Genomic DNA, 16,063 nt, shown 5'->3' on the forward strand with positions numbered 1-16,063 from the left:
TGGTGGGAAAGGTAGAGAGTGGTGAAAAAAAGAATAATTCTTACTCTCCATGAACTCCTTCTCCTAAAGTCTGGACCAGGTCCTAGTCCTGGACCAAAGGCACCACCATGCTGAGGACAGAAGGACAGCCTGAGGTAGACTGACACACTTCATATGAGAGCAGAGCTCTTCTTCTTCTTCTTCTTCTGTGTGAGGAGTGATATTGATAGTTTATATTTGTGTGTTGTCACTTTTCTCATTTTTCTTTTTTGTTAGTGTGTCTTTTTTTTGTCGGCCGGCTTTGCCTGGGCGACGGGCCGCACAGATGCCGTCATGGCTTGGGGAGGTAGAGCAGGTACAACTGTTAGTGGAGAGTGTTATTACTGTTAACAGGTTGTTTGAGCAGGTCACGCCGCTGTTGCAGCCTGTGTCTAAAATCACACTGTCAAACGTGCCACCGTTTATCAGTGATGAGTTCCTGGTGAGAAAGCTGTCACGCCACGGTAAAGTGGCGTGACAGGTGGAGCTGCGCACGTCTCGGCCATACCGGCCGTGGCGGCCGAGCCTCGGGGCCTGGCCGATGAGGCGGCTGCCGCCGCCTCTACTTCCGGGCAGCCCGGTCCGACTGCAGGGAGGGGAGACGCCGATGAGGGTTCGGAGCATCAGGTGGAGGAGAGATCGGGTGTCGATGAGCGTACTGAGGTGTTGTGTGAGGTGGAGAGTGAAACGGGTAAGGATAATGATAAGGGACTGGAGGTCACTGAGATAAGGGGGGAGATGGGTGGAGACAACAGAGAGGCAGGTGAGCAGGGGGAGAATGTAAAGGTGATTGTTGAGCTTAGTGAGACTGGTGGGGCTGTGGGTGGCCTGGTGGAGAGGGAGGAGGCAGGTGAAGTTGGTGAGACAGGGAGAGCGGTGGAGCGGTGGAGGGTGTGCATGAGGAGCGCACAGTTACTGAGGCTATGGTGCCTATAGATGAAGGTGTGTCAGAGGGTGCTCCTGTAGTGGAGCGGCTTAGTCAGCACAGGAGTGTACTGTTGGTGCTGCTGCTGCTGTGTGCAGCGCTGGACAGGTGAGGGCAGGGGTGAGTGAAGCAGTCAGCAGTGACAGTGATGAGTGTGTGTCTGACAGTAGTGATGTTTCTTACACTCTCTCTCAGACAACAGTCAGCCAAGAAAACAACTTTTATTCAGAGAAAATGTTTAAAGCATTCCTGCAGCAGACCAAAGGCATGAAAGGACTTATTTTGGAACAACATTTTCCCGATAAATACATTTTTCATAATTCAGCAAAACACATCATTAAAGGTAGAGCTACATCAGATCTCACTGAACAAGACATTTTCAGACTCAAAAAGCAGATGATTAAAGTTAGAAAACAGCTTAATTTATAGTTTACGATGAGGATTTTTGTTGTTTTTCTCTCCTTTTTATTTGGTTCAGGTTTTTTTCTTTTATCCTCCTCTTTTCTTATGAATTCTTTTAGGGTGGGGTCATTAAACATAAATGGGGCGAGAGATAAAAAAAAAAAAAAAAGGCACTATTGTTCGACACAACATGGAGAAAAAACACTGATGTGTTGTTTATGCAAGAAACACATAGTGATGACTGTAAAGAGAGAGACTGGGTTAAAGAATGGGAAGGGGAGGTGATCCTGAGCCACAACACCACGTCCAGTGGTGGAGTAGGTTTCATTTTCTCCAGGACTTTTATTCCCACAAATGTAGAGGTTGAGCATGTGGTAAAGGGCAGATGTCTATTGGTTAAAGCCCAATGTGATATCCACACACTGGTCTTTGTTAATATTTATGCTCCAACAAACGGTTCAGAGAGGAAGAGCTTTTTAGAAATAGTTAAAGCGAGGTTGTATCGCTGTGGCCTGGAGGAGTTTTTATTCTTGCGTGGGGATTTTAACTGTACTGAATTTGACTTTTTAGATCGTAATCATGCAGAGCCACACACGTCTTCCCAGCGCGTTCTGAGACAGCTGATCAGCACGCATGGCCTCGTGGATGTGTGGAGGAGGGTACACGCAGACTGCAGACAATATACTTGGTCCCACCTGACAGAAAACAGGATATCATCAGCCAGGCTTGATCGTTTTTACTGTTTTAAACACCATTTTAATGTTTTTAAGCGCTGTGACATAGTGCCAGCTGGTTTTACTGATCATTGTTTAGTTTTGTGTCACTTTGCAATAAAAAAACATTTTACCAGTGTGTACTGGCATTTTAACTCAAGTTTGACTTTTGATAAAGGTTTTAGTTAGATTTTTAGTTTTTTTTGGAACACCTTTAGACGTAGGAAAGCTGAGTTTAAATGTCTTAAGCAGTGGTGGGACTATGGCAAGACGGAGATTAAACTCTTGTGCCAGCAGCACACACTCAATGCCACACGTGATGCCTGTGGGTCTATAAAGGACCTGGAGACTGAGATTGTGGAGTTAGAAACTAGTTCTTCCTCTGGAAATCAGGGGGGCATTGAAACCCTCATATTAAGATTAGTTTAGGACACACCTACATAAGGTATAATACTTTCATACAATATTACGGTTACCCTGATGTTTGTATGATCATGCATATAAAATTGTATTCTAAGAATGTTATATTTATAAATAGTGCAAAAAGTTTTTTAAATATACATAGTCTATATTTTCTATATTTTTTTATATTTGTATATAGTAGTGTATATATTTTTGTATATATTTATATAGTTAGTACACATGGCAACTGTAAATATATGCGAGACAAATGTCCACTCGCCTACACTGAAATGTATCATGTGACCACCCTGTCCAATCATGTACACTATAAAAACAGGTGTGCCAGAAAGTTACAACCTATGTCTGATGAAGGGCGGTCAGCCCAAAACGTCACGTCTTTTGGTGTTTATTAAAAACTGAATTTGGGAGCAAACTATGCAGTGGTGCGGACCTTCGTTCCTTTATAGCTACTTTGAACCAGGTTTGAACCATAAGCCTGGCTCTACTGAGAACACTTTGATGAAATACCCCCTGGTCCAGGACCTGGAGAGGGAAACCAGGTGCAGTGGACTTCAGTTCTCGCTCTAACTTCCCGTAAATATCCAAATATCTCACAAACAGGACAAGATTTTTATTGAAAAACGCTGCTTATTTGGTTTTTCTGTCTTTATGTTTTCGTTTTAAATCAGTAAAACAAAATAACCACTGTTTATTTGTTATTTTGATTTAGTTTTAAAACGTAATAACCACAGAACGAAGGGTACACAGATAATAACCGTCTTTAGCCTGTTTTTATGAATATTCATAAACTACTATCTAACTGCTCCCTGGGTGTCTGTAGTTAGCAGCCCACTGCTACCCCTCTGGGAAAATGGGTCAAAATACAGAGAATGAGTGAGTGATCAATAAAGTTACATTATTTTATTTATTATTTTCTACCTGTGATGTACCATGGTGATAATTGATAGACAGAAAAACATCATTCTATTATGTTACATGTACCGTAATATGCAATATTACGTTAAATTGTTTAGATTTAACACTAGCATGACCAGAGTGGTGTCATTTGACACCTATACCTATAAAGTCCAAGCTGGTGTCAGATGGCGGGTGTGAACAACTCAGCTTGTGACCATTGTTATGTTACTGAGGCCACTACTCCCCCCTCAGCTAGGGTGGGGGGGTGGCTGGGTTGGTTTCAGGACACAAAGACCTTTTGTATTCTCCTTTGTGTTTCCCATACAGCAGCTACATAGAGGTTGCAACTTATATTTCAACTTTTGCAACAGAAAGTAGTAAGTAGTAATAGTGAGACGGCAACAGTTTGTTTGCTGCATTCTTGGTGAAATTTATTTAATAGAGATTTTGTGAACAATTCTGGCACTGCCACACCTCCTTTATGCATTTGCCACATGCAAACTTGTCTTAATACATACAACGCTTGGTGGCACGGTTTTTCCTGCAGCAACACTTCACCTGGCACAATGCCCTTTTCCCCACATCAGGTGTGGGTGGTTGTTGCTGAAGGTTTTGCTCATTCACCTCCTTGGCTGCCATATGAGACTGGGCAAGCTCATTTGCAAGCTCCAGCAAGAAGTCCACCCTTCTCTCCTTGACCCCAGTGCATGCCTGATAAAGCACATGTGCGTTCAGCGCTGCAATGTCAATCATGTTGTAAAACACAGCGACTGGCCAACGCCGTGTTCCTGAACGCACGGTGTACTTTCGAACCATCTGGTCCATGACATCCACACTGCATTTCATGCTGTTGTAGTCGGTGACTGTGTTCGGCTTTTTTTTCCAAGTAGCCTCAGTCTCCACCACGCTGTGCACGCTACTGAGGAAGCAGACAGTCTTCTTTCGTTTGGGCACATAAACAGTCAGTGTGGCACCAGAGGTTGAAAACACTTCTGTGCTGAATTCCTCACGGGCCAAATTCTTTTTAGCTGAATCTGGAAGCTCCCGGCGAATCTTATTGACTGTGCCAAGGAGGGTGGTCTTTCGGCTGTGCAGTCGACGTGCTAGTGACAATGAAGTGAAAAAATTGTCGGTTGTAACAGTTCTTCCTTTGTCCATAAACGGTTCCATAAGCTTCATCACCACATTTTCAGACAATCTCTCCCCAGGTGGACGACTGGGGTCTTTGCCAAGATATGGGATGATTTTGCACACATACTTGGATTTAAGGTCACATGCCACCCAGAACTTGATACCAAACTTGTCCGGCTTCGTACTTCCGCATTGGGTCAAAGGTTAAGAGGGATAATGTCAGCATAACTGATGGTGTAAACAGAGATTTAGATTGTTTTTCCCTGTTGAAGCATTGATTCTTTGTGCATCTTGTGCACTTTCTTCAAATTTGTAAAATAATAGCTTAATAAAATAATCATGGACCTGGTTAGTGAATGGTGGACCTCGTGAATTTACCTTTTTAAAGTGAGAACTCAAACAGTCCTTTTCACACTCGGAAATCTCGCTTTACCATAAATAGCAACAATACATTTTATTTATAAGCACTTTTCAAAAACAATAAAGGTAAATAGTGAATACTGTTAATACTGTTTTTCTTTTTCTAATTTTATTTATTGTGGTTTATTAATTGATCACAACACACATGGCTCATATTAATTTGGCCATTCTTATCCAATAATTCCATATAATGTTATTTGGATTAACAAACATCTACCTGGGAGAAACTGGTTTCTCAACACTGGCCATCATTTACACCAACCCCCAAAGTTTGTCACTGCCCAGCTGCACATTCCGATCGAAAGGCTTTATTTACATAAGAGAGGTGGCCCACTGAGTTGCAAATGAGTGTCATTTGGCGGCCTCTGGGCAGGGTAACAGGAGTAAGAAAACCTTGGGCATGCTAGTGTTAAACTGACTTGTAAAATACCTCTACTCTATTTTCTTCATCAACTCTCTAAACACACAGTTTTTATTTAAAATTGTAGTTTTAAATTTAGAATGTCTTTTAAATCCTCTTTTTGTGTATTTCTATAAACAGGAGTGCACATAACTTTGTTTGACTGGTGCTCAGGGAGTATGGAGGACCAAACCTGTTAAATGTATAAATGCATAAATAAATACTGGAATAAATATATAAAAGAATGAATAAATTCTTTTACTTTAAATGTGTGAATAAATTAATAAAAGCGATTAAATAAATGGGACATAAATAATTAAATGTCTTAAATTGATTTATACATTTATCTATTTCAACATTTATTTATTTATTTTATTTATTTCCAAATTTCTGTGTCCGTATGCTAATGAGGTAGGAGGGACAAACCTCAGTCTCATTCAGGATTGGTCAACTGAGCGATCCAGATGAACCCAGTACTGAATTGGATTTAATTACAATTGAGTGATGACTTAAATATACTGACTGTTTGAATTTGAGTTTGTATACATATTCATACCTTGTCCTTTTGGACTCATACACTAACATTTACAGCACATTAAGGTTTAAGGTACTTGATTAGGACCTGGTCAGTATGGGGTTTGAACCCATGACCTTGGCATTATTAGAAACACGCTCTGTCCAGCTGAGCTAACTAGCCTATGAAGCTCCAAAAATGTGCAAAAATATGGTTACGAGTTAAAACATTTATGGTTCAAAACACCTAGAAAGTGGGCAGTAGACAATTCTGCAGTACTCATCCCTTAGCTTAAAGCTGCAATATGTAAATTATTTGTTGTGTTATTTGGTCAAAAATCCATAATCATCTTTGAGCATATTGTAATCCAAAGTGTTCTGAGTAGACAGTGAATCTCTTCTCCTTCTCTGGGCTCTGAAAATGAAGTTGATCAATACAGGATGGATGTCAGCCAATAAGAGATCTTTCTACCGACAGGATGATCCTATGAGCTGTTTAAGCATTACTATTGGCTGCTCAAGCTGCTCATCAAAAGTCAATGTGTGTTCTTGATCTGAGAGTAGAGAAAGTCCCATGGCTTTATATTCCAGCAGAAATCTCTAACGTGAGTTTTGTCAAATCAAGAGGAAAAATGAAGACTGAGGTGGAGAAGCAACAGAATAAAGGCACAAACATGTTCAGGAGGAACAGAGTCACAGAGGTTAGTGTGGACATTGTGGGGGAGTACAAATACCTGGGAGTGGTGATTGACAATAAACTGGACTGGGGGAGGAACACTGACTCCCTCTACAGGAAGGACCAAAGCCGCCTCTATTTTCTGAGACGGCTGAGGTCCTTCAACATCTGCAGGAAAATGCTGAGGGAAGGGACCCTCCGAAGGCGGGGCTATAAATGTCTTGCAAGAAATGAAGGTCAGCCATTTTCTTTCGACTCGACCGGAGATCATACTGCGTGATAACGAGAGAAGCCGAAATAGATAATAAACATGTGAAGCAGCAATGGTCCGAGGCGGAAACACAGTGCTTTGTGGTGCTGTGGAGTAACGAGGAGGTACAGGAGAAGCTCAACTCTGCCAAGCGGAACAAGCCGATATTTGAGGGTCTGCAGCGGGAGATGGCGGCCACTGGGTACACCCGGACAGTCGACCAACTTTTAAATAAGTTGAAGAAACTAGAAAAGGACTTCCGTGACCAGAAAGTCGCGGCAGTGGAAGGGTGGTCAGCCCACATTTAGAAATGTTGAATGCTGTGCTTGGGGACCACCCAGCCAACGTGTCAACCGGGGCACTGTGCTTGGCTGTGCTCGAGGAAACGGCAACAGAACCCGGTAAGTTTGAATGCTGTTAGCTAGTTGTGAGAATGTTTATCATTAAGCCCCTCTGCTAGCTCGTCAATAGCTTCGTCAGTGGCTGCCATGGGTAAGATACTATGTAAACAAACTAACAATGCTGTATTTGAACTCATCCTGAAATCTACTAGTAATGACTAACAGTAATGTCTTACTTGTTTATGTCTGTTGTGTTCTGTCTGCATGGACCTATCACTATGTGTCTGAAATAAAGTTTTGATGATGATGGTTTCCCATATGCTTTTTGTTTAGGTAAGAGGAAGAGGGACTCGATTGGGGAAGTCCTCCAATATATGGAGAAGTCTGACGAGGTGTTTCTGGGCAGGGAGGACCGTCAACTCTCAAAGGTGATTCTGGAGAGCCTAACAAACATGGACGCCCAGGGAGCAAACATTATAGCTCCTGATGGAGGAGCAGGGGAAGAAGTAATGTGTTTTTTCCCCCTGAGAACATGTACATACTGTATAATATTGTAAATAAAAGTTTGTTTGAAGTGATGTGAGTTTTCTCTCTAATTTCAAAGGACATTTTTCATATTTAGTTTTACTAGTCTTCTTCTTCACATGTAGAAAATGCAGTTACTTACAAGTCATATATGTAGTTTTCAAACCATTGCTGAATATTACCAATTCTCACAATATAATGTAAAATATAGAGACAGTAGTTTAGTAAATATTAACTTTAAATGCACACGTGTCATTACTACCACTCCTTCCTTGCGAATGATATGGTTTTATTAATTTTGCTGTGATCACATTGACCCACATATGGTAAATTGTGTCTAGGTCTGCATCAGCTGGATTATGTTTAGAATTTCTTTAAACCCGACATTCAAAGTGTTCCGTACTTTACATTCACAGATGTATATTATAGTAATAATATATGTACATACCGGTCAGTTAAAAATGTAGTTGTAGCTTACAGTACAATCACAAATCTATGGTAACCAGATTTTCTTTCTCAGAAATTAGTTTTAGATGTTGTTATGCTGTCACATATACAACTAAACAATATGCACCAGCTCAGATATATTGTCACTATTGTTTTTTATGTGTATATAATGTTATTGCTCTCACTTTTTTATTCTGTCACTCTTTAATTCCTGTACTCTAATCTTTAAGGCCCTGATGGAAAGCTTAAATGTTTGTTACAACATATAGCAAATGTAATGTTAGTGTCTTTGCATTTTATTTGTGGACATTTCAGGCGGTGAAGGTCCCAACCCCTTTGTTGAATAAAACAGTATTGGATTGTCATTTTAAATGTATTGAAAAACAGACATTACCCTTTATTATTATTCTTTAATTCAGATGAACAAGACAATTACATTCATGGAAATACATACACATATCAATTTCTTTGGTTCCCAAAGCTGTACACATAACATTTCCAGCCACATCACAAACCAATTGGGTTATTCTGCATGATTGAAATACTGTATCAAGGCTGCCCTGATGTCAGCCCCCTCTGCATTGCCAGTGTCGGGCAGTGGCTGGACGGGAGGCTGATTGTGTTCCAATCCGGCAGTCCGCCCCTCAATGAAGGTGTCCCCATGCTCTTCACATATGTTATGGAGAACACAGCAGGCCATCGCCATCTTCTTGCTCAGCTCTAGCTTACAGTCATTTCTTTTTAGGAGACACCTCCAGCGACCTTTTAGTCTCCCAAAAGCCATTTCAACCACGGATCGAGCACTGCTCAGTCTGTAGTTGTACGTGCGCTGCTCAGGGGTCAGTCTGCCTGTGTCTGAAAATGGTTTCATGAGCCAGTTCTGTATTGGGTATGCTGGGTCACCAATAAGGTAATCTAATCTCAACTGTCTGCATGTTTCAAACTGTAGGCTTCAAACTAATAATAAACTAGAATATTAGCATTTCAAGTGAGGATGCATAGCTGAGACCCCCCCCACCCACACACACACATATCAAAGAATGCAGAATCTGTCACGCCACCCACCAATCAGGAGCCAGCAGAAGGAATATCAGTGTGAATTTCACTGTGACATCATCACACACTGCCGATGACATCATCAGGAGCTGGTCGCACATCAAAGGACTCAGCAACACATTGAGTATTCTTTAATGAAGGACAACCACAAACTCCTTGGACTCAGTGAATTTACTTAATCTCTGTCACTCTGACAACAGTTATATTTTTGATCTAATGATAGAAGTGCATCAATTCAATGTAAAGAGTCTGGAACAAACATGCTTTGAAGCTCTGAAGGATCACCTCTGTCCAGAAAAATGCATTGGGCTGTGGCAGTTTACTAAAGTCTGGTATATTCCCATTTTGTTTAAACTGAAGTATGAGGCCTTTCACTTTATCTGTGAGAATTTTGAGGAGGTTTCACTCTGTGAAGAGTTTTTGCAGCTTGCGGAGCAGGAGCTGGCTGATATCCTGGGTCAGGATGACCTTACTGTGACCCAGGAGAGCACAGTTTATCAAAGTGTTTTAAGATGGATAAACCACATGCCTGAGGAACGACAGGGAGCCATTTCTACTCTGTTACCAAAGGTACGACTGGGGCTGATGGACAAAAGTTACATCACAGACAATGTGCTTAACAATGAAGTGGTAAAAACAAACCCTGAGTCCCACCTCTTGGTCTCTGATACCCTTAAAGTCATGTCTCAACCTTCGTTACTCTGCTCTGAGTCTGGGATCAACAACACCTTGTTTTTCCGTCGCTTGCCAAACGCCGTCTTACTGATGTTTAGAATATTTTCTAAGACCATAGAGGCCTTTGACTACAGAACTAACAGCTGGATCACAGTTCACACTCATCCCAGTCTGGAGAATCCCATGACTCACTTACTATTCTACAGCACTGTCTTCCTTGGTAGATGCTTCTACATTGTGGGTGGTGGTTTAAGTTGGACCAACCCCTCTAACAGAGTGTGGAGGTTTAACCTAGTCACACACACTTGGCAGGAGATGTCACCAATGCAGGAGCCACGGGCCTTAATGAGTGTTACTGAGCTAAAGGGATGCATCTACGCTATGGGGGGCTACAGGGATGATGATGGTACCTTACTCAGAACTGCTGAACGCTACCAGCCCAACATCAACCAGTGGACGTTCATTGCATCAATGAATGAAGAGAGGATCAGGGCCAGCTGCACCACACTGAACAACAAGATATACATATGTGGAGGATGGAGTAACATTAGATCACTGAATACTGTTGAGTATTACATCCCAGACACCAACCAGTGGACACTGATCACTCCTATGGGAACACCTCGGTGTGGACTTGGAGTCGTTGCATATATGGGCCACATTTTTGCAGTTGGAGGCAGAGATGGATTCAGAAATCTGAGGTCTGCTGAGGCTTATGACCCAGTGACCAACACCTGGTACGATGTCCCTAAAATGGTCCACAGACACAGTTGCTTTGGCATTGCAGTGATGAACAAGAAGATCTTTGTTGTCTCGTGTACCTCAAGAATAATTGTTGAGTGCTATGACTACACTACAAATACTTGGTCTGTGGTATTTTCTGGCATAGACCACTATGAATGGGTGAAATGCTGTGTGATTTCTGGACTTCCCAACATGACTGAGTACTGTTCACCTCGTGAACCCATCATACCCAGGACACAGGTCTAAAAAAAGTCTAAACTAGTTACTGAGATGGAGCAAATGTTATTTTCCATGATCCTAACTGGGAGTGTAACCTGCTCTGACCAGGTCTGTGTGTATCAATAAAAGTGTTTAAAGACATTAGAAGAACTAATGTGTGAATAAATGGATCAGTTCATGTCCCAGCTCAGATGGGATGGTTTTAATCAGCCTGGATCAATCTGAGTTGGTGATGATCTAGAAAAAAAATACTACATTTGGTGGTGACAACATATAACAGACGATGTACTGAAGAAATGTACTGAATTTAATTAAAAATTTGGCGCCCCTCCAGCTTTGGTGGTGGAGTTGGTGAGGGGAACAATGATGGTAGTGCACTGAAGAGGGCGATGGTGAAATCCACTATGGAACCAAAATAGCCTTTTATGGAATAGTTTGAACATGGCTGTCATAACAATGAATTTGGTATATTGAACAGCAACTTACCTCCACACAGATCCAAGGTAAAAGGAGGTTTCAGGACCTTCTTCCACACTCCATACACTGTAAAATAAAACATAGTGTTTCAACTTAAAAATATGAGTGAAAGGGCTGCATTAGAATTTTGAGTTAAGTGAATAAACACAATTTGTTGTCTTAACATCACCATATGTTCTCCCAGATTGAAATTTCATGTTGTTTCAACATGTTATTTAGTTAGTTTGATTTATATTTGAAAGTTGATACAACTTCTCTTAGTTATGTTAACTTTAACACTTGTAACCCAAACTAAAAATTTTAAGCTGTCAAAACTGTTTTTTTTGGATCATTTTAATTGATAGAACTGACTTATATAAATCAATTGAATCTGTAATTTCATGTAGACTCAATTAAAACTATCAGGTCATTTGAAAGATATATAAGTATAAGATGTATAAGTCATCTGAACTAACCCATTTCAGAACAATTTTCCATACAAAAGAAGGGGGCGGGGGGGCACTGTAATCACTGGCATTGTACATAAACCATTTTAAACGTCCTTGCCATTTTATCATTCATTGGAAATACCCCATTTGATGACCAATTTCACAACCGAAAAATACAAAAGACAGGCAATAAACACATTCTAATCAAGCCAGCTTGATTTTATTTAACTTATTAGAACAGTCTGCACTCAAAAGGCACATTTTACAATGATCAAAGCAGTTTATCAATGTTTGATACTTTGAAGAGAACATTTTAAGTATCTCAAATGAGACAACTGATGGCACAATATGACCCAAAAACACAGAAACTGTTGAATCTGTATGGATATTTACTCCAAGCATTTTGACAACACATCCCCAAATTAAAATGGAAAGAAAACAAATTATTACAAAGTCAAAATGATAATAGCATTTATATAGTAATTCTAAAAAAACAAATCTGGTGCACATTTTATTCTTCTCAGTTACCATTTGGTCTTAACTTCTGACTTCTTTCTTGTAATATTCTTAACTTGTGCATCTAAATGGATTTGGACTTATATGGGGATAATTTCTGATGGAATTAAGTAACAATAAACAAAACTCAAAAGTTGCAAAGACCGTGCCAAACTTGTACTTTAAAATGTAAACAATGTTTAAGAACTGGAAAAGTTACAGTGCTGTCAGACATCCTTATGTCATGACATGACACCTGTCGGGAGAATCTACATAGTTTTACGCAAGAGTCTGTTTCTCAAACCATGCACAAAGGAGGAACACTGTCCTCCGCCAATGTTCATCAGGATCTTTTGAATAACTTCAAATGTATACCTGAGTTCCTTTGGATAGTCTATATTAAGGGCAAAAAGCAGACCCATCAGTTGGGCAATGGCATGAGGGATGTCCTTCACATCAGGCAGGACGACTTGTTCCTCAAGAACTACTGATGTGGCAATGACGTCCTCTCCATCTTTCACCATCACAACTCCAACTTTTATCCCCCGAGTGAATGTGGCTTCCTCGTCAGTGGCCTGCACAAGTTATATAGCAAAATACTCATTAAGACCATTTGCAATATTTGGAGAATTAATTCTACAGACAGCCTTGTTAGAACACATGTTATAACCACATCTAAAATATTTTGATTTATAAAGGAATTGTTCACCACTCATTTTGAGACATATGCTTACCTGAACAGTCTTGAATGCACTTGAGGGATCATCCTTGAGAAAATAAGGAAGGCCAAGCAGAAACACGGACCTCTTCCTCTGCATGGAGGACTGATCGAAAAAAAAAAAAGTAGAAATGCAGATTTTTGTTTAGAAATGACAAAATCTTGATATCCTGATCCTTTCATTCTGCTTTCTGTATCCAGTGGATTTGTTGGACATCTTGACTTCAAATTTTACATTTTAAGTTTACAGACTTACTGTGATAGAAGTCTCCTCCAAAGTTGCTTTAAACAACAGTTTGATTTTTCTGAATAGTCTTCATTTTTTCGCAGCCTTTTCCATTTTTGAAATTCTTGATACTATAATTTTTGGAATATATTTTTTATTGTCAAGTTACTTAACTTTGACCAATCACTCTGGCATAAGAAAGATCCTGAATTGCTGTAATGAGTTTGTGTCAAAACATAACTGGTTCTTGCTAAATTTGCACTGGCAAGCTTTTTCAAACATAATTTGTATTTGATGGATTTATTTCCTAAAAGGCATTACTGAATTACTATCAAATTGTCAACTTTTCTAATTATTTTTAGAGCACACCAAATAATACTGTCACATGGTCAGATACACAGGCTGAAAACTGGTAAAAATGTAAGTAAAGTCAACAGGAAATCTTACTAATTGAAATACATTTACCTGTATGAACATTTTATTACTTACATCATCATCAAGACATTTCATCTGCCTGGTCAGTGCAGCTATCTTCCCATCCTTGGCCTTGAACAGCTCCAGGAACCTTGGCAAATACTGATCCAACCCGTTGAAGAAAGCGTTCTTCAGGTCAACAGATGTAAGACGAGCAAACTCTGCTTCAATCTGTGGATAATGAAAGAAGTTGACCAAAAATATAACAATTAATTCTTGGCAACTTTAAACAAGTTCTTCCGTAATGTCTGTGATTACTTTGATAATGTTCAATGATACGCTTACGATTTCCACAGAAAAAAGTACAAAGTTTACAGGTCCACTTCATCCAGTGTAATAGACCTTGTCACCATGGGCACCTTCAGAATAGAGAGAGTGAAAACTCAGTTAAACAATTAAAAAATTAATTGTTACAGTATGTTAACATTTCACTGAGCAAACTTGCATGTACATCTCAATAACCTAAAGCTAAGAGAGTAGAACTCTGGTTATCTCACAAAAAACTACATGTAGGAAGTACATTACCTTCAGAGGGTGGTGGAAGCCAATCATGGACCATCAGCAGCACTGGTGAATCCTGATGTACAGCTGTAGAAAGTACACAGCAAGCCCAATTTGGACATTGGGAAATAATAGCTAAATACATTGGAATGTTTTTTTTTAGATTATTAGTTTTGTTCTATCATTGAGATTGAACAAAAACCTAATTTGCTTCAGAAACTTACTATGTACAAATGTGACAAAGTAAAGCAGCCAACCTCAATATATAGAAAGTACTGCCACTGTGTTATCCCATTGTAAACTATCAACCTTCCTTTCCATTTGCTGTCCAAATTTAAACGTGGCGGATAAAGCACTCCAAACATAGTTTTAGAGATGTAACGATTCACTCAACTCCTGATACGATTCGATTCACGATACTGGGTTCACAATACGATTCTCTCACGATTTATTTTACAAAATGGGACTGTAGACATTTTTTTTTTTGGGAAAAGAACTAGAAAATGCTGCACTATTTTCCTGTTATTTTTCATTGTCAAAAAAATTCCTTGATAAACTATTCAAAACAATGCAATTTAACTAAAATTAAATCTTGAATGAAATAAATAAAGGAATAATACAAATGAAAATGAAGCCTATTAATTTAAATTCTGGTTCTATAATAAACAATGCAAAACTGCATAATAGTTCTTTTTCTTTTAAAAGTGCAACTGAAAATGTATTTTGTGCCTTAACAATTGGACTTTAAAAAAAAAAAAAAAAACATGATTGCACTGAATTACATCATATTTGTTTGGACCAGCAGAGGGCGCTGGTAACACAGTGGTCGGTTGGCATGCAGATATCTTGCAGTGAAGAAGAGAAGCTATGCTAGCAGACAGTGCTAATGAAAAACGTGGCTTTTACAGATATTAAAGTAATATTACAGATATTCTTTTGGTGCTAAAGGGGTAATGAATCATTTATTAACATATTTAAGAGTAGAAGACGGCCAGAAAGAAAGTATTACACTTGTGCCTACACTTGTGGATTACCGAGTAAGAACCCCCCCCCCTATTTCCCCGCCAACCCAACCAACAAACAGCAACTTGACTTCTAACGTTCAAATATAAAACATACATAGTTATATTTAACACTGGACTTAGCATTACAACAGAAACGTTCAAATTCTGAGCTTCTCTGCTTTCCTTTAAGCTAATGCTATTTAACTGCTAAAAAAAACTTCAACTTCGACAGAAAAACAAAGAAAACTTACCAAAATGATCGACTCCTTCAACCTGGTCCAATGTCACCTTTATATAGACGTAATAGTTTTAACTATAAATGAAAATGATGAGCAGTTTGTCTTTCTGAAGCAAGTAAAGTGCTGGCAGACGTTGCACCTGCGTGAGAGGGCTTGGCTGATCTTCTTCTTCCGTTATCATTGGCGGTCTGGCAAAAGTGACTTTGAGGCACCTATTGCCACCTAGTGGACATACGTTTTTATGCTCAAAAGTCAAGTCGACATAGATCTTTCATTTGACTGGACATGAAATTATTGTTTAACATTTTTTGTGTAGTTAAGATGTGTTTAACTAATTATTCTAAATTATAACAACAACATAACCAAAGGCTTGTTCAATGGACATAAAATAAAACATTGGGACAACAAAAATGCCAAAATACAATTTACAGTGTAGAACTGCACCTTAGCACAAAAGTCTGCCCATCTTCCCTTCATTTCCTCCATGTATTTGCGGTTGGTGCCACCAATGATGCGATGCAGCTCATCCATTGCCTAGGACACAATTCTGTTCAGTTATTACCACTGAGCAGGCTTGATACAGGGCAGACTGCACAGACAGAAGCCCAGAGTACCGAGGACGGAAGTCAAAAAGCTGACATTTCCAGTGTCTTTGAAGCAGGGATATGCCTCAAAGCGTTTCATAGGTCAGTCTTCTTCCTTTGTAATATCTGCATCAATGAAAGC

At 39.7% G+C, this 16,063-nt stretch overlaps 1 long non-coding RNA gene across 1 annotated transcript; it reads right to left on the minus strand.

Moving 5' to 3' along the window:
- Positions 1-12,575: 12,575 nt before the first annotated feature.
- LOC114460494 (uncharacterized) lies at positions 12,576-15,458 on the minus strand. Its single transcript, XR_003673656.1, has 6 exons — positions 15,350-15,458; positions 14,119-14,181; positions 13,879-13,952; positions 13,609-13,764; positions 12,910-12,999; positions 12,576-12,750 (listed from the first exon to the last, which is right to left on the minus strand). It is a non-coding gene; the product is annotated as an uncharacterized LOC114460494 (long non-coding RNA).
- Positions 15,459-16,063: the final 605 nt, after the last annotated feature.

The sequence above is a fragment of the Gouania willdenowi genome, unplaced genomic scaffold, assembly GCF_900634775.1.
Source record: "Gouania willdenowi unplaced genomic scaffold, fGouWil2.1 scaffold_49_arrow_ctg1, whole genome shotgun sequence".
Lineage (NCBI taxonomy): Eukaryota > Metazoa > Chordata > Actinopteri > Blenniiformes > Gobiesocidae > Gouania > Gouania willdenowi.